This window comes from Pelodiscus sinensis, chromosome 2 (assembly GCF_052426305.1).
Source record: "Pelodiscus sinensis isolate ZL-2025 chromosome 2, ASM5242630v1, whole genome shotgun sequence".
Taxonomy (NCBI): Eukaryota; Metazoa; Chordata; order Testudines; family Trionychidae; genus Pelodiscus; species Pelodiscus sinensis.
In genome coordinates this window covers 95,327,625-95,349,350 of record NC_143053.1, presented here as the reverse complement: position 1 = coordinate 95,349,350, position 21,726 = coordinate 95,327,625, and positions in this window count along the sequence as shown.

Sequence of the window (21,726 nt, the reverse complement as noted above, 5' to 3'; positions counted from 1 at the left end):
ACATCGGACAACAGGCATTTTAAAATGGCGACCGGCCGTGAATATGCTAATCAAGCGCGGGATATTTAAATCCTGCACTTGATTTGCAACTTCGGTATGCTTCATTTGCCTCCCTACTTCGAAGTAGGGGGCATGTGTAGACGTACCCTGTGTTACAACCCTTTTCTTTCCCCAAATTCATTCCTGATCCCAAAAAAGACAAACTAAGATGGAGTTAATAGGCGTAGCTAGGATGATTATAAATGTCACCTAACTCACATGTGGATGAAAACATTCTTGCATTAATCTATGTCAAAAGTTTAAGAAAAGGCTGCAAACTCAGTAAAACTTGAATTGCTTATACTTCAGTGGAATGTTTGTAAAACTTTCTCCCAGTTCAAAATGTAGATCTCTTTGCTATGAGTCATTGGAAATTGAAAGTGGCTAAATAAAAAAAGGGTTCTATCATTACGTTCTCTCTTTTTCCAATTTCCTTAGTAATTTATGTATAGAAACCTTATATGCAGAGTTACCCTGTGGCTGTCTCTGGAGGTGCACCAGGAGAAAATGCCTCAAGGAGCTATAATCCCAAACATTCAGGGGGGAAGGGAACCTGCAGCTACATATTTTAAGGCAGAGTAGAGTATAATCTACTGTGAACCCAATCTGCTATTTTGACTTCTGAGGAGGAAAACTTACTCCTCTACCCCTTTTTTAAAAATCTCTAAAAAAACATACATAATATGGATAAAATCAGTAGTTGCTTTGGAATTAAATACGGGTCTATAAAAGTACCTAACCCTATAGTATTTAGTAGAGACTGAAGTCACTGATGTATAAGTCTATTGGATGGATTTACAAACAGAACAAATAGATTCTAAACCCCAGAAGAGTCCATTAGATAATCTAGTCTATTTTCCAGCCATACTGTAAGAAGAATAGGAGATATTGACGTGTTTAATTAGGCTGCAACTTTATTATTAGATTTTTGGAGCTACTCAACAGTGCAGGTAAACCCCTTTTTTATTCCAGAATTACATGGGGGACTTCCACCTGCTCCCCCTCTTTTTCCGTTCTGGTCCCTCCAGCAAATCCATTGCTGGGAGCTTACCACCCATCCACTCCAGCCTCAGGGAAGGGGGTGTTGGCTCCCTGCCATTCCTAACATAGGAGTCTCCAACTGCCCCCTGTTTCTTCCTTTAATGAACACCTCTTAAGTCCTTTTCCAAGACATTTATCCAGGCATTATACACCTTTCCTATGGAGTACTTGCACTGGACATCCGCCCCAAGGAGATGCCAGCAATTAGTTTGACTGTCTCTTTGCCACATCCAGTCAGATTCCCAGCCATCATCTAATGTCTTATATTGATTAAAAATATGACAGCACCTGAGCCATATACATGCATCTCATCCTCCTGAAACAACTCACCTGTCCCATATACTATGCCCAAATGTGCAGTTACTGCCCCTCCAATGCTCCTAAGGAATTTGGCCACATTCCTGTTCATATACCTCCTTGACTTGTTCACCCTCAGAGGAGGAGCAGGAGGAGCTCATAGCTCCCTGCTAGACCCTGTGCTGAAACATGTCTGAACAAAAAATGTGAACTCCTGGAAAAAGTTCAAGGATCAGCCCTAGATACTGCCTTACCCTGAGTATTAGTCCCACACATTTAAGCATTCCTAAATTGTTTTCCTCAAGATGAATCACAATTATATGTGGGGACCACTGATGGGCCTGCATAGTCTACATCATTGATATTAGTTGGTCCCATAACATGCCCCTTCTTGCATGCCATCAGTGTTAATGCTTCATCTCTGACATAAAAGACATGAAAAGAGAGAATCCAAAACTTCCCCTGATAATTTTTCCCAAAAGTTCACCACCCCTTGTTTGAAATGTCTCTTATTTTCTAAATTGTATAGAAATGTTTTCACTCTATTAACATTTTAGAAGACTGTTCCAGCATGATTCCTGGCTCTTAATCACCCTTTTTGAAGATACCTTGTGCCCCAGTGGAAGAGGAATTTCTTCAGGCTACGTGTACACTGCTTCCCTCTTCCACAAAAGCCTATGCAAATGAAGCATGGATTAGCATATTGTTGTGCTTCATTTATATAATTAATTAGGAGCCATTTGTGCACAAGAGCCTTTCTTCTTCATTTTTTCAGGAAGAACTGCTCTTGCACAAGAGGGGGTTTTTTAGCAAAAAGTCACTGTGTAGACAGTATCTTTTTGTGCAAAAACCTCTTGCACAAAAATGGCTCCTAATTATGCAAATGAAGTGTGACAATATGCTAATCCATGCTTCATCTGCATAGGCTTTTGCAGAAGAGGGAAGCTATGTAGAAATTGCCTCAGGGAGCACAAGTATTGTGATGGCAACTTCACATAGTGGATGGGTGCCAAGAGAGTGTCATTGAAAATGTCTTCCTATGTTTCAGAGTCTAATTATTAAATTCTGGGATGGTGGGTTTCAGGGTGTTACACCTCTATTTTGTACTGCTACAGCACTATATCATTACTTGTAGTTTTTGAGTTTTCTGCAAAGGGAGTCAGGCCTGCCTTTACCCTAGGAATCACACCATTACAATTCTTTTAATTAAGATATTTAAGAACAGGTTAGATAGACATCTGTCAGGGATGGTGTAGGTGGAGCTTGGTCCTGCCTTGAGGGCGGGGGGCTGGACTCGATGACCTCTTGAGGTCCCTTCCAGTCCTATTATTCTATGATTCTATGATTCTACAAGAATGATTTGAGATTTGAAAAACATTCCTTACACTCGGAGAAGCTTGATCTATTTTTATTATCTAAGAGAAGGGTAAGAAGTGAGTTAATCTTTGTCCACAAATACCTAGATGGGGAGATTTCAGATTTAAAAGATTTTATTTGAGTGAATGTTTCAAAGAAAGTTATACGAGGTATAAGTTAAAAACAAAGGCATTGTGAATGTGGGGTCAAGCTTGGACTAAGGGGGAATAGAACGATGAGTTGTAATACATTGAACTAGATACATAATAGACATAACCTGCATTGTCCTGGATTAACATGAGTGGGTTTTCCAAAAATCAGTGGATAAGTGTTCTTGGGGACACTAGCCATAAATTATAGAGAGTCTCAGTCCGTGGTGGTAAAAGCACATGGGCAACTAGCTCTTTAATCCAGAAAACAAAGACACAAAAAAGAGCCAATGGCTGAAAATTGCAGATATACAAATTCAGACTAGAAATAAGATACACATCTTTAACAGTGAGGGAAATAAGCCATTCAAACCATTTACCAGAGAATGCCATGGATTCTCCATCACTTGGATGCTTTAAGATAATATGGGGTATCTTCCTAAAAGATATCAAACATAAGATATGAGCTTGATACAGAGTGTACTGGGTAAATGTTAAAGTCTGTGTTATGCAGAAAGTCAGACTATATGATCATAAGTATCAGAGGGGTAGCCGTGTTAGTCTGAATCTGCAAAAGCGACGAGGAGTCCTGTGGCACCTTATAGACTAACTGAAGTGTAGGAGCATAAGCTTTCGTGGGCAAAGACCCACTTCATCAGATGCATGTCATATGATCATAGGATCCCTTCTGATTTTAGAATGGATGAATATATTTAAAATGTGAAAAAAAATAACCAGCTCTATTAAAATGGTCCCACTGGTCCTAAAGTTATTCCCTGGAGATAATCTCCTATGGGTATTGGATTAATTGTTATTATTATTATTGCTGTCTAGGCCAATACACCAACTGGGAATAGGAAGAAATTACCTTTGTTTCCTATCCTATCACATTGCTATAGTAATACATTACGCAGAAGGGCCAGTCATTAATAGGTGCTCTTTAGAACACAGCTCCTTTCCCCAGTCTGGGATGCCAGCTAGCTGTGATACTATGCTCTCCTCCCACTGATGGTGCTGTATGCTGGAACAAGCCTGCTTACACCCTGTCATGCTGGTTTTGGCTCGCGACATGGAATTGGTTCCAGTAATGATTTTCCTTGGAGTTGATTAGATGCAAAAGGAAAGCTAGAAAAGAGAGAAGAGAGTAAAATGAGGATGAATGACACAAAGGAAGGGATGAAAAAGGAATCTTAAATCTTACAACCCAACATTTGCTTAGGGTTCAGAGTTTCCACAGGGTTCAGACGATCTAATGACAACAGATTTATATCCTCAGGTAGTACCTTTAAGACCTGGATGGTTCAAAGAATTCTTCCAAAATCCACAAGAAGAAACACAATCTTGTGTCTTGAGTAAGATGATGAGATCCCAAGCTCTGAACACTTCTGGGATCCTAAAAATGTCCATGTGCAGCTCTCTTCCTCTCTCAAATATTCAGAAGTGGTGTAGTCAATCACCATTGTCTTATCTGATTTTTCCATTCAAGGTCATTTTCACCTCACCAATCATATAGACAGATTGTCCAGCTCTCACTCACATTACTGAAATAAGGGCTCACCAATTTGAGGCAGGCATTCATGATCTAGCATGAAGCAATCTTTCTCATCATCCTGTCTGCTAGTGACCTCATAAGAGTTTTTGGACAAGGTCAGTTCACCATCACATTGTAGCCCAAACAAATTCAGTTCACACAGTTTTCTTGATTCCACTTTATGGTTGTTTTTACCAACAAACTAACCAAGTGTTTATAAATAAATACAATCTTTTGTTATATTTAATTTTACTTTGGCTCCATAAGGCTTTTTTAAAATTCATAATCAAAAACTATAAAAACGTGTTCCAGAGAAAGATAAATCTATATGGAAAGTCCATGTAATTTTACTGCTAAAATTTTATTACAATTTATTGATATGTTTATCATTATTTACAAGTCCCAAGTACTTTTATGTGTGATTGATTCAATGATTTATTATTTATTTGTTTAAATAGTTGACTGACTTTTCTTCAGTGTAACTGTTGAACATTTGCATAACTGAGCTTGCCCATGTACTTGAAAAGTAAGTTAAAAAGTGGTGTTTCCTACAATGAGGCTCACAAAATTGTATAAAACTTGTTCTAGTAGCAACAATATTGTAGTTAAACCTTCCTTCTGTTTTTCTATGCTCTACAAGCTGTGCCAAGTAGAAGAAAAACAAAAATCTTCCCAGATAAATTCCATATGTGTTGGCAACATACCTCCAGAGTTCTCTGTCCATGGGAATGAATTTACATTCAGAGCTGGATTTGAACCAGTCACCCAGAGTTGACTTCATTACCAATTCTCTGAGCCATCTGGTCCCCTTTAACAATGTTGCTTATAAAACTACCTTTCTTTTTACACTGCCGCTGCCAGTGTTACATAACATGAGGCACTAATGAAACCAGGAGATGTGACATGTCAAGACCATGAGAAAACTTGGAAGGATCCAGCTTATTGGGTTATACCCTTACTTATTAGACAATTTTAAAGCAAAAATATGTTTATACAAAACTCATATGCTATGCATGAACTTAAATTAATGGAATGCATGATCACTTTAAGCTAAAACAACATTATGGTACAAAATTTTATTACCTGTTAAATCACGCTATAAGCATTTTCCCTTTTACCTCTGAGATGTGTGCATGTATGAGTGTGTGAGAAAGAGAGGAGGTACAAGTGACAATTATTTTCTGCTTTTCCTGAATGGCTGAGAACTATTTCCATGCTCTCTGAAGCTTCTCAGTAGCAAGTATCTACTTGTAAGGGCAATACTCATCATCTGTTGGCAGACAGTGTCAGGTGAGAAGCTGCTCATTGTTCCACAAGATATTTTGACAGATTTTAAGGTGAATCGGTGTCAGGAACAAATATAAGTGCGACACCGCAAAAAAAAAAAAAATGCTGAGCATCAGCAGCATAGCACCAGGGACAGCTCCCAGTACCAGAAGTCACACTCAATTTATAAACCTATTCTCCTTCCGTTGACAACACTGTTTTTACTTTTCTAAGAGCAATAGGAACTGAACAACAGAGTAAAACAAGACCAAATGAACACTGAGTTTCAAATATATTTTTAAAACAAAATCAGATTTTCTAAATTAAATTATTTGTAAACAATCTACTAGTATGTTTTATTCTGTGTTTAAACATTTGCATTTCACCTTCAACAAAAACAACAAACGTAGGTTAGTCTGGTACAATTTTGCATATAATCATTTTAATTTCTGGTTCTGATATATTGTCAAATTGCCGCATTTGTTTTTTCAGTAGCAAACACTAAAGGATGATGAGTAACCAAATAAAAATGGCATCCACTGAAATTTTGTAAGAATTTAAGAATACATTTCTATTCCCATGAGGTTTATATGAAAGTTTTAAAGATAAAAAACATTAATTAGATTCCATGCTAACTGCATCTAGGCAGCATTTGCACCCACATGTTGAATGGACGGTTTTTTGCAGCATGAGTACAGATGGAAAGAACAATGTGTATATAGAATATAGTAATAATGTTATCTGCAACTGCCTTTCATGCAAGCAGCTCAAAGTGGTTTACAATCAGGAATTAAGCTACATAATACTTTGTCCACATGGCTGCAGACATGTGTAGAACTCTCGCAGTTCTAATGGGCACATCCATACTGAATTATTCACTGTTCAGCAAAGCTTGGGCAGATCCTTTTCTGGGTAAAAACACACTTTGACTCCTGCCCCTATGGAAGAACAGCAACTTTCCATTGCCTGTGTGAAGAAAAAAGGATTCTGAGAGTAAGCCAAACACCATTGTCTATGCACATTTGATTCTGTGGGTTATATATAAAGATATCTTGGCTCCTCTCGGTGTTCTTAGGAAAAGTCTTCTGGGTCTTAATTACTCTGGGCCATGTACAGACAATTGTGTGTGTGCTTCTGCTGCTACCCTGTCTTGCTGGTTCTTGACACACTATGAACTTGATTTCTCCATCCAAAACATGCTGCTGCCCACCTTGATTTTTCTCATTATATACCTTGCTTTGGCAGTGCTTTGTGTGGCTTTTGTCTTGTTGAGGTACCCACTTACTGGAGATTTGAGACTTCATCTGCCAACATATCAAACAAGTTTCCTGGATATGATCACTGCAAGCATCAAGGAAAAGAATCAAATGTCCTTGATTTTGTCCTTTTGTTGCTTTTTACCTGGTACTGTAGCTTTTTTTCCTGTTTACTGCTGGTTGCCTATATGGATCAATTTAGATAATGCCCTAGGAAATCTGTAGCATCCTTATGAGTAGCTGCAGCTTCACTTATTCTGCTACAATTAGTACATGATGATTTGTATTAAAAAATTACCCTGCATCCTAATGTGTTTTCTATTTAAAATTTTGCACTGTTAATGACACTATTAACCTTATCAGCTCATTTGCTGCAGCTTGCATGCAGGGGCAAGCATGATGCTCTGTCCTTCCTAGCAGGCATGGACTTGACATTTACAAGAATAATCTTCTTTGAGGCCAAAGCTTTGCCTTACATAACTGTTCCATTTCTCTGCACACAACCGCATGTCACCATAGCTAGCATCTAGCTGTAAGTGCTGATCTTCCTTCAGATCTCAGTCAGCGTAGCTCTGCATCAGGTGGCATTACTGTACAAAAATGCTGTTGCGGAGAGGCTAACGAGGCAGGTTGTTACTAGCAGGATAGACCCCAATTGTTTTTGGGGGGTTGCTGAAGTTAAGCATGGAGGGTGGCAGGTGCTGCTAGGCAGATTGTGGGAAAGCTGTGGAATTACTATGCTAGTACTACAGGCTTTCTAATAACTTCTCAGCACAATAGGATCTCTGGGGACACACGGAGAGCATAACACTGCATGGTCAGAGAAAAGGAGAAATGACAGAGGAATATTTGTGACCTGGTGATCTCCTCTTGATGTGACAGACTTCTAGGAACAACACAGAGCAGCAGTGCGTTATGCCAAAGGCTGAGCTGGCCCCTGGCTAGCCCCAGGATTGGGCAGCCACAAAAGATACCTAGACTCAGACTAAGAACAGCTTGGCTGCACTGGAAGCTCTAGAGCAGCATCCAAATGTGAAATACTAACCTGATCCTCCAGATCTTTAGCTCTTTCCTAATTTCTTACCAAATTTAACAAATGCAGGGATGCCAGTTCTGGAAAATCTATACTTTTATGAACTCTGCTTAATAGGAGCCTCTAGTAAAGAAGCGGGTTTTCCAACAAGCTTGCAGGCTACCCAAGAAAAGGAGTCATCATTCATGTTTAGTTAGTTTTTACAGAGCAATACTGCTATAGTACAAAGATGTAAAAGCAGGGATGTGTTACACTATGAATTGGTGTCGATTATAGACAACTTGAATAATGGCATATTAGATAATTTGGCTGTATATTCTCTATTTTTTTAATCAATATTGACTTTGTCTTTAAATAGTGAATAGCTTTAGTTGTTCTCTTCCATTCAAACACTGCTGAGCACCTAATCATTACTCATAAATACCGCTGGTTGGTCTTTACTGCATGGACAACTTATTCCTTTGATTTGACCAATCGTGAATTGTGTGCAAGAAAATCAAACTAATCAGTAGTACTTGAAGAGGAACTTTGGAGCCCACTATGGCTGTGTCTAGACTGCCCCGTCTTGCACAAAAAACTATGCAAATGAGGCAAAGTGTAAAATATCACCATGCCTCATTTGCATAATTAACGAGTTTCCGTTTTTGTGCAAAAACCCCCTCTTGCTCAAGAGCCATTCTTCCTGAAAAGAAGAGGAAGAACGGCTCTTGCTCAAGGGGGGGTGTGTGTGCAAAAAGGAGCCATGTAGATGACTCAAAAATGGAGCCTCATTCATTATGCAAATGAGGTGCAGTGATATTCCACGCTTCGCCTCATTTGTATTTTTTTGAGCAATAGGGGACAATCTAGACAGCCCCCGTGTATAATAAAGTGAGCTTCCTTCAGAATGTTATGTGGGAGACTTTCCCTGACTTTGGCCCAGGCCTGGATCCCTGCTTTGTGCTCATGCCAGGGAGCAAGGGGCCTAAGATGGCCATTTATTCCCCTGTTCCTGCTATATTAGTATCACAGATAGCAGCACAGGAAGAGTTGGTGAAAAAAATATATTAAAACCACCATGGTGCTCGGCTGACTTCTGTGCCGCTCAGCCGGGCTGCCACGGGGCAGCAAGTGGCACAAGCGGGCCGTTTGGGCTCTGCAGTCCCCATGCAGCACAGGGAGTGTGGAGCCCAAAAGGCCATTTGGACTGCGAGGTCCTCCAAGTGAGAGGCAGGAGAGGGAGGAGAGCTGGGGGGGGGGGGAGGCAGGAAGAGGAGGAGAGAGAGAGAGAGACCGGAGGCTCAGGAGAGAAGACCAACGTGGAGGAGAGACCTGAAAATCCCATGACAGGCTAATTGGCTAGTTTCGAAATAACAGCCCTTATTTTGAAATAACTTTCCTAGCATCTACACAGCCAAACTGCTATTTCAGAATAACTTCGAAATAGCAGAGTGCTTATTTCGAATTTGGTAAACCTCATTCTACGAGGAATAATGCCAAATTCGAAATAGCTATTTCGAAATAAGTGCTATGTAGGGAGCCTTGGAGGCCACTCCAGCCTCAACCAAGAACACTCCACTTCCTCCCTGGAGCCCTTAAAGGGGTAGACTCTGGCCACAGTGCCTGTGCCAGCTCCAAGCCTGCCAGCCCAGAGCCAGCAGTCACTGCCCCTGACCCAGGGCCCCAAAACATGAGCCAGCAAGCCACTGGCAGCCAGCCCTCTACCACTCCTCAGGAGCAGTCTGCCAGCTCCCAGGAGCCTGCCATGGCCCAGAGAAGGTGGATGCCTTCCTGGTCCAGGGTGGAGATCATGGACCTTATTCAGGTTTGGGGGGATGCCCCCAGTATCCATAATCTCTGCACTGCCAGCCTGGCCACCAAAGGTCACATGCAAACCCAGGAGCAGGTTTGCATGAAAATCAAGTTGGCCCAGCAAGACCCCCACCCCTGAGCCCTGAGCTTCCCCTCCACCTTTTTCCTCTTGCTTCCCCCTCCTCTCTCCCACCCCCATTTCTCCCCTCTCCCACCTCCTTTCCCCAGTCTCACCAGAGTTTTATTCCCTCCCCCCCTAGTTTTGTTACATAAAGAGAGTTTGTGTTCATGAAAATACATGTATTTTATTTGACATCAGGAAGGGGGGTTAGGGAGAAGTAAGTGGAAGGACGTGAAGGAGGAATGAGGCACAAGCCTCCAGTGGGGCAGATCAGGGAGGTTCTTAGTGCTCCTCAGGGTGGAAGCTCTCCCCTAGGGCCTCCTGGATACTGACAGTCCCCCGATGGACCTCCTGGATGGCAGCTTGAAGAAAGTGCAGCCGGGCTCGCAGCAACACATCCATGAGAATCACCAGAGTGCCCAAGGTCAGCTCTGGCTCCATGTTGCAGAGTGGTGTGGTGTCCCAAGTGAGGACAACCAGAGCACGCAGAGACAAAATGCTTTGCCGTCCCTCATCGAGGAAGACAAGCAATCAGGGAAACCTAAGAACTGACTGTCCGGGAGGGTCCCTTTAAGCACAGACCTCAGATAGCCTCAGGCAGCAGCCCCACACAGTAAGTCCTGACCTGGTGCCCTGCCGGAACTGGTTCCGGCCAGCCTTAAATGAGATTCAGAGTCCATTCAATGTGGATGTGCTATTTTGAAATAGCAAAATGCTATTTCAAAATGCATTTTATGTGTAGACATACCCTCAGGCATACACACATAAGCTATTTTGAAATAACACTGTAGTGTAGACATACCCTCAGGCTGTGTCCAGACTCAAGGATTTTTTCGAAAAAAGTAGCCTTTTTTCGAAAAAACTTCACTTATGTCTAGACTACAGCCACGTTCTTTCGAAATTAAATCGAAAGAACGCGGCTTTTCTTTCGACGGCGGTGTGAAACTAGAAAGAATTATACTGTAAAAGAAAGATGAATTGTGCTGTAATAATTGAATAAGTTGAAGGAATTCTGTTTGTCTTTTAAGAGGAAGAAGAAAAGCATGTTAATGTTGATTGTAGGTATGCACATCAACGTGCTAGCCAGGTGGGCCTGAGTTAACAGGAAAAGGAACATTAGGTGTTAGGCAGAAAGCAATTTGAGATAACCAGGGAGATATGGACAGGAGATTGCTGTGTGCTTGATATTGAAATGAAGATACTTAACCAGTCTCACACTAATAATGTGAAGTTTTGCCCCTCTTTTGATCCTGTTAACTTGGCTTTCTTTTGACTGTATAAATCAAGGGGTTTGAACCTTGTATGGTACTCACATTTTCTGGATGCATTTTAGCAGAGCTTTGCTAAAATAAACAGAGCGGTCGGACAAATCTGTGAGTCCTGTCTGACTTTGACAGAGGTAAACCTAATTTTATGAGGAAGAATGCCTTTTTTCGAAAGTGCTCTTTCGAAAAAAGATGTTCTTGAATGCAAACAGGGCATTTTCGAAAGAGGGCATGCAGACTGTCTGGGTGCTTTCTTTTGAAAAAGCGGCTTGCTTTTTCAAAAGTACTGGTTGCAGTCTAGACGCTCTTTTTCGAAAGAGGCTTTTTCGAAAGATACTTTCAAAAAAGCCTCTTTCGAAAGAGGCTTGTAGTCTAGATGTAGCCTCAGGCATATACAGTTTCTCTGGGGAATATTTAGGATCCATGCTATAAAAGAACAAGTGAAACAGAAACCTGTAAAAACAGATAAAAGTTCTCCTGGTTTGAAACTTTCACCTTGTGTGTGTGTGTCACCAACTCAAAGAGTAGAAGCCCCAGAACAAATTGACACATAGCTTCAGGGTTTGTAGACAGATGCATGTTTCAAAGAGTTTCCAGCTAAGGTTTCATTGTACAAAATAACGAGCATTACACCTAATAATTGTTACTTCTGACTTATAAGAGCCACATAGCAAAGATCTGGCCATAATGCAATACAATATACCATGTATTAATTAATAACACAGGATAAAAAACCATTAAGATCAGAATTTAGGATATCTGCAACACTCCAAAAAAATCTGTTAAAAGAATCTTTTTCTTTCTTATCTTAAGCCATTAACACCTATGTAAACTTTGTTTGAAATGTAATCAAGCAAATGTCCTGGTGCGCACACATACCCCACACAGCCTGCTTTCCCCTCACTCGTCCCTCCCTCCAACCCAGCCAGCCAGCCAGAGAGGACTGCAGTAAGTGAGTAAGGACACCCCAGACAAACTGCCCCCTGACTCTACCTCACTGCACAGATGTCAGCACCCACCCACCCTCTTTCCCCCATCAACCTCTATGCAATCTGCTTCCCCTCCACCCCCCAGCTCAGCTGGTGGCTGGGATAAAATCTTGCTTCTCAAATTTGCAGGCACCAGCAGTCTAGTTAGGAGTCAGGATATGACGCAGCATGAACAAACTGTCCACTCCTCCCCCACCTCAACCCAGGACACAGCACAAACAGACTTCCCCCTGCCTGCGCCTCACTCCAATACCAGCACCCACCCATATCCTCCCTCTTTCCCTCACCTATCCCATGCCCATCTACCTCATTCAGTCAGACCCTTACCTTCCCCTTCCCAGCCCAGGAGGCTTGGGGAGAATGCTGGGTTTCTGTCTCTGAGGGTATGTCTACACTACCCTCCTAGTTCGACCTAGGAGGGTAATGTAGGCATAACGCACTTGCAAATGAAGCCCGGGATTTGAATTTCCCGGGCTTCATTTGCATAAGCGGGGAGCCGCCATTTTTAAAACCCCACTGGTTCGAACCCCGTGCAGCGCGGCTACACGGGGTACGAACTAGGTAGTTCGAACTAGGTAGTTCGAACTAGCGGGGTAGTGTAGACATACCCTGACTCTCTCTCCTCATACAGACTAGACTCTCCAAACTCCCCTTCCTTCTGACTCCCTCCTCCCAGACAATTACTCACTCACTCCTTCTTCTCCTCCCGCCCACTTATTTCCTTATCTCCTTTCCTTACATGCTCTGGGAGCTTCTCCATTTCAAGCTCGCAGCTCCATTTAGATGCTGCTCAGCGAGGTGCTCCTTCCCTCACCAGTCAGCTGAGTTCCCTCCTTGTGTGGGAGCTCTGCACCTATGCAAGGGGCTCATTGAATGGCTGCACAGCTGTGCTACTTACAAGGAACTTGGGTCTTTACTAGACATACTACATCAAACTCCGGAAGATCGACCATGGCATCATCGATCTTCCACATAGTGAAGAAGAGCCCAAAGTCTGGCATAGTTTAATTCCTGTAAAGCGCATGGCTGGGGAAGAAAAGGAGGGAAGCAGGAAGAAGCTCCCTGCCATTAGTTACAGTGCCCAGAGAGCATTGAAACTATGTAATATCCTGTAATTAGGATAGATAATAAGATTATGTTTCAGTCTTTTGGAGTTTATTGTTAGTTAGTTGAAACTTTTTTGTTCAAAAATATTTTTTGATAAAAAATAACCTTTTTTCCAAACAAACATTTTCAGACACTATATTCTGACCATCTGTATTTGGTCCAAACCAGCATTCTGCAAGGCCAATCTGTTCACTCAAGTGTTTTGGGAAGATGACTGCTTGCATGAGGTGCTCTTTACAGGAATTAAACTATGCATGTAGCTAGATTCTGTGGGGGGAAATGCAGGACAGAATTAGGCTTCATACCCACTTCATCCCCTAGCACATGTTCATTGGCTAGCAAGCCTAGCCTTAAGGTATTAGAAGTAATCATTGCAGTTTCCTTATAACAACTTGTGAATACAAAAGCAACTGAGTAGTGTTCTGATATCTCCCGGAGGAACACCAAATGGTGGCTTATAAATGTCATTAATATAATATGCAAATAATCTGTTTGACTTCTTTGCCTCTACTTGGGGTAACCTTGTCAATCAGTCAGATGTTACTAATGAGAGAGTTGATGAAAGCTTACCCAGCTGCTGATAAGGTCAGTAAAATGATAGACCTCTCTCTCTCTCTACACTTGGCCTATATCTTCAATATTGCATGTAGGAAAAAGCTTTGATTAATCTTTAACTGAAGTCACCTGTGTGTTAATTAGGGAATATGAAGTGGTCTTGTTGGAACATTTCCTAAAACATTGTATAGTACACTTAGGTATTGCAAATAAGTTAAAGCTAATGTGTATGCAGATTTAGGGCATTCTCAAATATAAAACCAAGATCTGTCAGACTATGCAGAACTTTTGCTAACTGAAAAATATATTTAACCTAAATGAGGAATTTCATTCTAGACAGAAATTGACCTGATAGTACTCAGTTTATTGAGGCTGAGACACTCTTTCAGTTGTTCATCACTTTCTCCAACTATTACTTTTTCCATTAAAATGTTTTCATGTTTAGTCCCATGGAACTGAAATGAATTTTGGCAAATGTGTTGTGCCTTCTTTTTCAAATAATATTTTAAAAAGAGTACGTAGGCCTATCTGTGTCACTAGTTTTGATTAAAAATATCATACATGGCTAGCCAAAAATAAAAATGAGAGATAGAAAGATCGAAAGGGGATTGTTTTGTTAGGTCTCTGTTATCTAAGAAGATTTTGAATTGAGTTGGTTAATAGTTTTAAAACTAGAAGAGCTAAAAATGGGAAATATAGTTGCAGAGTACATTTGGTTTTGATTGTTCTAACACGGTAGTCCAAAAACTAAAGCACTTTACAATTCATCCAGCATCTTCAGGTGCATATTTTCAGGCAGATGTTATTTAAATGGGTCTTAGATAATTGATCTATACAGTGGCCTCATTATAAAGAATGTGGATGGCTTTGGTCAATGTCAACTTGATTGCAAAGGTGAATGAGTAAAGTCAGCAAGCCAAATATTTTCTTCCCTTTCATAAATGCTTTGGATCTTGTCATCTCCCCATTATGTGAATACAACATTCTTATGCCAACTATAGCAATCACTATATTTAATGCATTTGAGCTGTCCCTTCATGAAATTCAGGCTGTGGAAAGAAGAGAGAGAGCCATGTAACCATCCTGCTTTCCAAAAACAAAAATATGGAAACTCTACAGTGGAAAGTAAGCAATATAACAGCCAATCTATGAATTCTACTTAGGCCCAGATCTCAAGAATGTGCACAATGAATAAGTTTGCATGTGTGTAGTTTCTTTGAACTGAGCAGGACTATCCAAGTATACAAAACCATTCATGTGTATATGTGCTTTCAGAGTTTGAGCTTTGGACTTTTTGATTTTGCTATTTTTATTTGTAGGCTTAGCTCCTACTGCAAAGTCCATTACAATCAATGAATAAAAAGACTCCAACAAGTTTGTTGACTTAAACAAGTTTTGGATCAGGCTTATAGAGATTTTTTAGAAACATGTATTGTCATTTTGAAATATTTTCATAGCTTTCATGTCTCTGATAAGATTGACAGTAGTGGCAGAATTTTCTTAACATTGTACTAATCATTTATGAAAAATAGGCAAGGAAAAAATGGAAATAGAGTAGGTGAGGGGGTTTAGATAATCTGTGCAAGAGGTGAAACAAGCAATCTTTACTTTCTTCTTGATCCTCCTGCATTATCAAGTGCATGGGGGGTGCACACCAGTTTTGTCCATTTGTTTTCTTCTGTATTAGTCTGTTCAGACTTTTTGAATGTCATGTTGACAGAGTTGGCTTCTTTCTCTGTTGGCCTGCATAACATTTTCTAGGTGATCCTTTTTTTTTCCTGTCCAGATAGTGTCCATTATAACTTGCCATAGAAGTAGTGTGGGTGGCATCCTTTAAGCCTGTCCTTTAAAATGTCCATCATAGTCTTCCTATGATATTTGAGGCTTAGCTTGGCTTGTTCTACTAAGATTTGCAGGCTTTTACTTTTCAACTGAGTTATCTTCTTACCAATTTCTGATGTAGATTTCCATGATTGTTCCATAAAAGAAGATAGGCATGTTGCTGCAGTTAAAAATTTGCATTTGTGTATCAGTGCCTATCATGCAACTTTTCAAAATCTTTTCAAGTTTATAAAAGCTAGTTTGATATTCACTGAACTCTAACATGGTGTTGTCATCATTGGACCATAAGTAAAATGTCTTACTATTTCTAGTGTTTCTTTATCCATTCTAATAATCAGTTTTAGGATGCTGGTAGACATATATTTTCTCTTCCCTTCGCTGATGAACAGATCAACTTATTTTTCTATATTTGCCAAAAGCTGTTTCTTTTCTTCCATTAAGCAATGTGTGAAGCTAAGCAGACAATGACATCAGCAAAAACAAGGTCATCCAATTGTGCTTTATAATTTGTCCATAAAATTCCTCATAGCTTTCTGATAGTTGCTTCCTTTGTGGTGATAATCAGCGACCAGTGCAAACAATAAGAGGGACACAATACACCCTTGCTTTATTCCTGCTGCCACTGTAAACCATTGGCTGATATTGTCACTACCTCTGATTGCACATTTGGAATTATTAGTCCTATGTATTTTTGCTGGTATTCCGTAATATCCCTTCATTCTATAGGAATTGTATCTGAGTATGCTGTCTAAAGCCCATTGAAGTCTATACAATTTATAATGAGGCACTTGCCATGCCACACTTTGTTCTATAATCTGTCCGAGAACAAACAATGTGGTTTGTACATGATCTGAATAATCTAAATCCAGCTTGTTCTTCTCTAAGTTGAATATGTATTTTTCTTGATACTTTATTGGATGATGTTGCACATGGTTTTCCCAGGCACTTGAAGTAATGTGATTCCTCTCTAGTTATTGAAGCTGGTGAGCAATCTCTACAGAGTCAAACAGAGAAGGTAAAAAAACCTGGACCAAATGCAAGACTTGATCCTGTTTCAATTTTGTTTTTATCATTCTTCTGCATGGAGTTATGACAATTAGGGAGAATAAAATGAATATCTTATGCTAGGTCTTTCCTTAATATACCCCATGACATAATTTGAAGGCTATTCATAATTTTAAGTAATACTTATTTAAATAATGAATTTTTTTTAAAAAAATTGCTTGAATGCATTTATCGAATTTCATAGAATCTAGATATTAGAGATTGAAAAAATCTTTTCAGTCTTCCCCATCCTCATTTATCTTTTAGTAAATTATATTATAAAATAGTATTCATATACTAAGGCAGTTGTGATGTACTGAGATTTGGGTATGAATGTTATCCATCATGTTGAAATCCAGAGTAAAACATTGCTAGAAAAAAATCTTGCGCTTGCATACTAAAATAAGAAAAGAAAATAAACTTTAAGACAAAGTTTAAAACAAGAGCACTGTTTAAAAAATAGAAAAACATCTTAGTCTGAATTTTTGAACAACATTTTCCAATTTTTATGAAAGTTTTCAAGGCATCTGCCTGATTCAAAGCCCACTGAAGTTAATATAAGAACTCACTGATTTTTGTAGCTCTTGTAACATGCCATAAAAATATCAATTTTGGTTTATTTTTACATAGTAAATTATGTGTTAACTTTATTTATTAACTGGACTATCATATTACTTTGTGACAAGGGCTTTCATTTTAGATGTTCTGTCATGCATTTCTGCCTTCTGTGATGATATCACAATTCTGAGCTGCTTTAAAAGAAAGCCAGCATGGCACCTGCCACACCTAGAGGGAAAGAAGCAAGGAAGGAGAGTGCCTTTGTGTGGCACAGGCTGTGCATGCATGCCGCTATCCAACACCCTCGTGCTATGCTGCCACATTCTGCGTGATGAGACTTGGAGCTCTTGTGCCACATCCCACAGCAAGTCTGCAAAGGAGAAAAAGGAAGGGGGGCAAGCAAGGAGACAACAATGGGTGGGAGCTAACTAAGGGTACGTCTAGACTACAGGCTTTTGTCGACAGAAGTTTTGTCGACAGATACTGTCGACAAAGCTTCTGTCGACAAAGAGCGTCTAGACTACATCCAGTTCTGTCGACAAACCCTGTAGTCTAGACACAACCCTAGATGCAATAACACCTTCTGTCGACAGAACTCTCCCAACAACCGTTATGTCGACAGAACTCAGCGGTAGTGTAGACGCAGGTATAGTTTTGTCGACAAAAGTCCACTTTTGTCGACAAAACTCTGTAGTCTAGACACACCCTAAGGTAGCAAACAAGCAGTACTGAGTGTGGTAACACAAGTAGGACAAGGGGCATGAAATTGGGTGGATACGCAGAAGAAATCAATAATGGGAGTATGCTAACTGTTGTTTTACATTTCTCTCATCTGTTATACACATTGTACTGCCTTGTGTCAAGCAATGGCAAGTTTGAAGGTGGGGAGGTAAACTGATATTTTCCATTGCTTTCATATTTTAACACTGGGAATGCCTAGTAGAGTGTGTATCCTACAAGCCTCATAAAAGCCCTTCTGGGAAGCAATAAGTACATACATAGAAAAACTCTCTCTAAAGCCTTAAGGGTAAGATCATTTACCTTTACTGCTTATGTAACTTTGAGCTAATTACATTATGGTTGGGCTTTTTACTTACAAGTACTATCCTAATGTTCAATAGCTGCACTTTTAACAATCCATTGGTATCTAATTAGCAAAGTAACTATCTTCCTAAATCTAAATTAAATGCTTATTGGGGACACCTAAGTTAAGGTTATTTCAAATGCTAGAAATAGTAATTGACATTAAATATGTGTATTGATAACTTGCTGATAATACCTATCTTTTTATATGACAATTATATAAAATGAAAGGGTTTTATTTTCTAAATTAGAAAATAAAATGCTGCATTAAACATTGATTTACACATTTTACTGAATATTGAGTTTTAATTGTTTTCCAACAAGTTTTATGTCTGAATCCTCTAGACTGTATGTCTGGAAATCTTAGAGGTGGTAATAATGGTGCTTTAATGTTGAATTTAGGCAAATGCAGATTTCTTCTTTCAGACTATTACCATAATTTAAATCTGCATGAGTTTCAACATCCTGTCTACCTCATATGTTTCCTAATAAGTATATAAATTTTCTTCAGCAGATATTGTAATCATTAACTACAGCAGAGATTTTAGAGTTGTCTACTGTACCTTTATATTGAGGGCTATATTGTGTGAAAGTGGCAATGAAAGCATTCAAAAGTACTGAGTTAATGGTGAAGTTTTCAGAATTGAGACCCTTCCTTTTGCCCAGAAATATACTTATTCAACTAATTGCTTCTTCAAAACCAGTGTTTGAACATACAAATCTATTTGAACATGGAAAGTATTTATTAATGGTAGTTTATATAGTTTTTCAAGTGCACATGATATTGAGAGTGAGTAAAGATATATAAATGTGTGGCAGTGTATGCATTCCACATCACCAGTGTGACTGTATTCTGGGGTGCGGACGCCATCTCCTCAGCCGCGAGGTAGCTGGCTGTCTCTACATTCCATTCATCTTCCCTTGTCTCAGGGTAACCCCATAAGAACAGGGTGAACAGGGAAGAATGGCCCAATGGCCAGAATCAATATATACCCCCTTGGTTCAGGATAGTGTGGCCTACTGGCCAGAGTTAGTAACTAACCCACAGTTCAAGGCAGAGTGGCCGACTGGCCAGAGTCAGTAAATAACCCTCAGTTCAGGACAGCATGGCCTACTAGCCAGAATCAGTGCAATTGGGGCTAACAGCCTGGTAAGGGGACCTGGGCCCACCCTGCTCCACCGGGTCCCAACCCAGGACCCTGTGAGCAGCAGAATGGCCTGCCACCTCCTTGTGGGGAACCTAGCCAAAACACTCCAAGTATATCTGAGTGGGAGAGATTGCTTCCACGCCATCCCTGGGTTACTTCCTACCACTTCAGTCAGATCAACATCCCACGTGGTAGCTGGGTATTTCTGTTCTCTGGCAGCGGCTTCTCCCTAGAACTCCATGGGGGTTGTGTTACAGCTGTCTCCCGGGTCTCCGGTTCCCACTGTCAGGGATACTGGCTGCTGCAGTTCAGGAGCTCTAGCTGGAGGTCCTTCTTCTTCATTAGCCCACCCAGACAGAGCTGTTCTACTGCCTTTTATACTGCCCCAGCATTTGGAGCACGCCCAGTCTGGGTGAAGAGGCAGGACTTCCTCCACCCACAGGGTGTTAGCCCCATATGCTTCAATGAGGGGTATGCACTCCCCATCACAAGATACCATATTTTGGGTGTAACTTAGGGAGCAATCAAAGTTTTGAAAATGTGGCCTTGTGTCATCTACTTGCCTGCTTGTTGTCAATATAATTTACATAGAAAAGTACTAAATTCACTGTTTTCATAAGAGGTACAAGTGAACAATTTTCATTTAATTATTTTAACAATATTATGCACTAAAAGCAGGCCACATCTCATCCAAAAGTAGGCCAAGCAACGCTTTACAATATATATTCAGTACAAATAGCCTTTTGTTTGAATGAAGATTCTATGTTAAGGGATGTACCTGTACCCTAATTAAGTGTTGTATATGCCCCTAAATAATGAGATATATATGTAGTATATTTCAAATACCTGGTACATAATCATGCAACAAGGGCTTTTCAAAAGCCCTTATTATCTTATATAAAACAGATGGATGATGTTCTATGTAGAGGAGAGGAGAGTGATGAAGGGAGTTCATGGAGAGGAGCTCAAGAACTCATTGTCAATGGGTCTGAAGAATTTATTGTCCTCTATCACCCAGGGTATGTCTACACTACAGAATTTTGTTGGAAAAACAGATGTTTTTCTGACAAAACTTGTTTTACGTCCACGCCGCAATCGCGTTCTTCCAAAAGTAAATTGAAAGAAAAGAGGGTTTTTTCCAGCATTGGTAATCCTCTTTCTATGAGGAAAAAGCCTTTTTCCAAAACAGCTCTTTCAGAAAAGGCGTGTGTGCATGGGAAGGAGGGGGTTTTTCTTCCGAAGAAGAGACCTCCAAGAAATAACACAGGTTCCCTGGTGCCCACTCCATCCAAAGTAATCAGGACTCTATAGTTCCTGTCTCCTGACCCCTCATAAAGCTGCGGGCACCCTGGACAAGACTTATGGCAGGAAACCGGCCTGAGAGCAACACCTCACCATGGTGCTCCCTCTGCCACAGCCATTGCAAGGCATGTCTTACCCCTGAAGCTCCCAGTGGACCCCCCCCCCCCCCCGGCCCTTGCAGGGAGCAGCTGTTGGCCGAGGAGGAGACATTGCAGGATCTCTGCAATTTTTTTATGTGCTTTTGTGTGTGGACACTCTCTTTCTGAAGAAGTTACACAGTTATTTCAGAATAGCACTAGTTATTTCGAAATAGTGTGGCAGTCTAGACGTACCCTTAGAAGTGAAAGTTTCATTGACTCTCAACAAATACAAACAAACACAATCTATATGCTACCAGAAGATTTATCCAGTGTTGCTTGAGTCCTCAACTCAAATAAGTATTGGTTGTTCTTCGAGTGATGTCCCCGTGGGTGCTCCACTGTAGGTGCTGGGCTTGCTCCGACGCCACAGTATGGAGATTTTCACAGTAGTCATTGGCCAGACCATGCATGCGTGGAGGACATCTCACAGCGTTCACGCTCTTTAGCACCATTCGGTCCGCTTCCAGCCAGTTCCTCTTAACCACCTCAGGCTGCAGACGGAGTGAACTGCTCTCTTCTGATCTTCTTGTTTGTGACAGAAATCAAAGTTGTTCTGTTAATAGTTATTTGTTTATATGTTTATATATATATATATGTTTATATATATAAATTACTCTTATCTCCTTTACCATTATTTCGTTCCCTTGTTCAAAAAAAAAAGAGAGAAAAAATTGTCTTAGTTAATAGTTAGTCAGTTAAGCTACGTTTAATGAGTTTCTGTTAACTCCCCACTTGTATATAGTTGATACCTTCCCCCAAAAAAACAAACAAAGACGACAAGAGAATTAAGAAATATCTACCAAAATGCCAGGG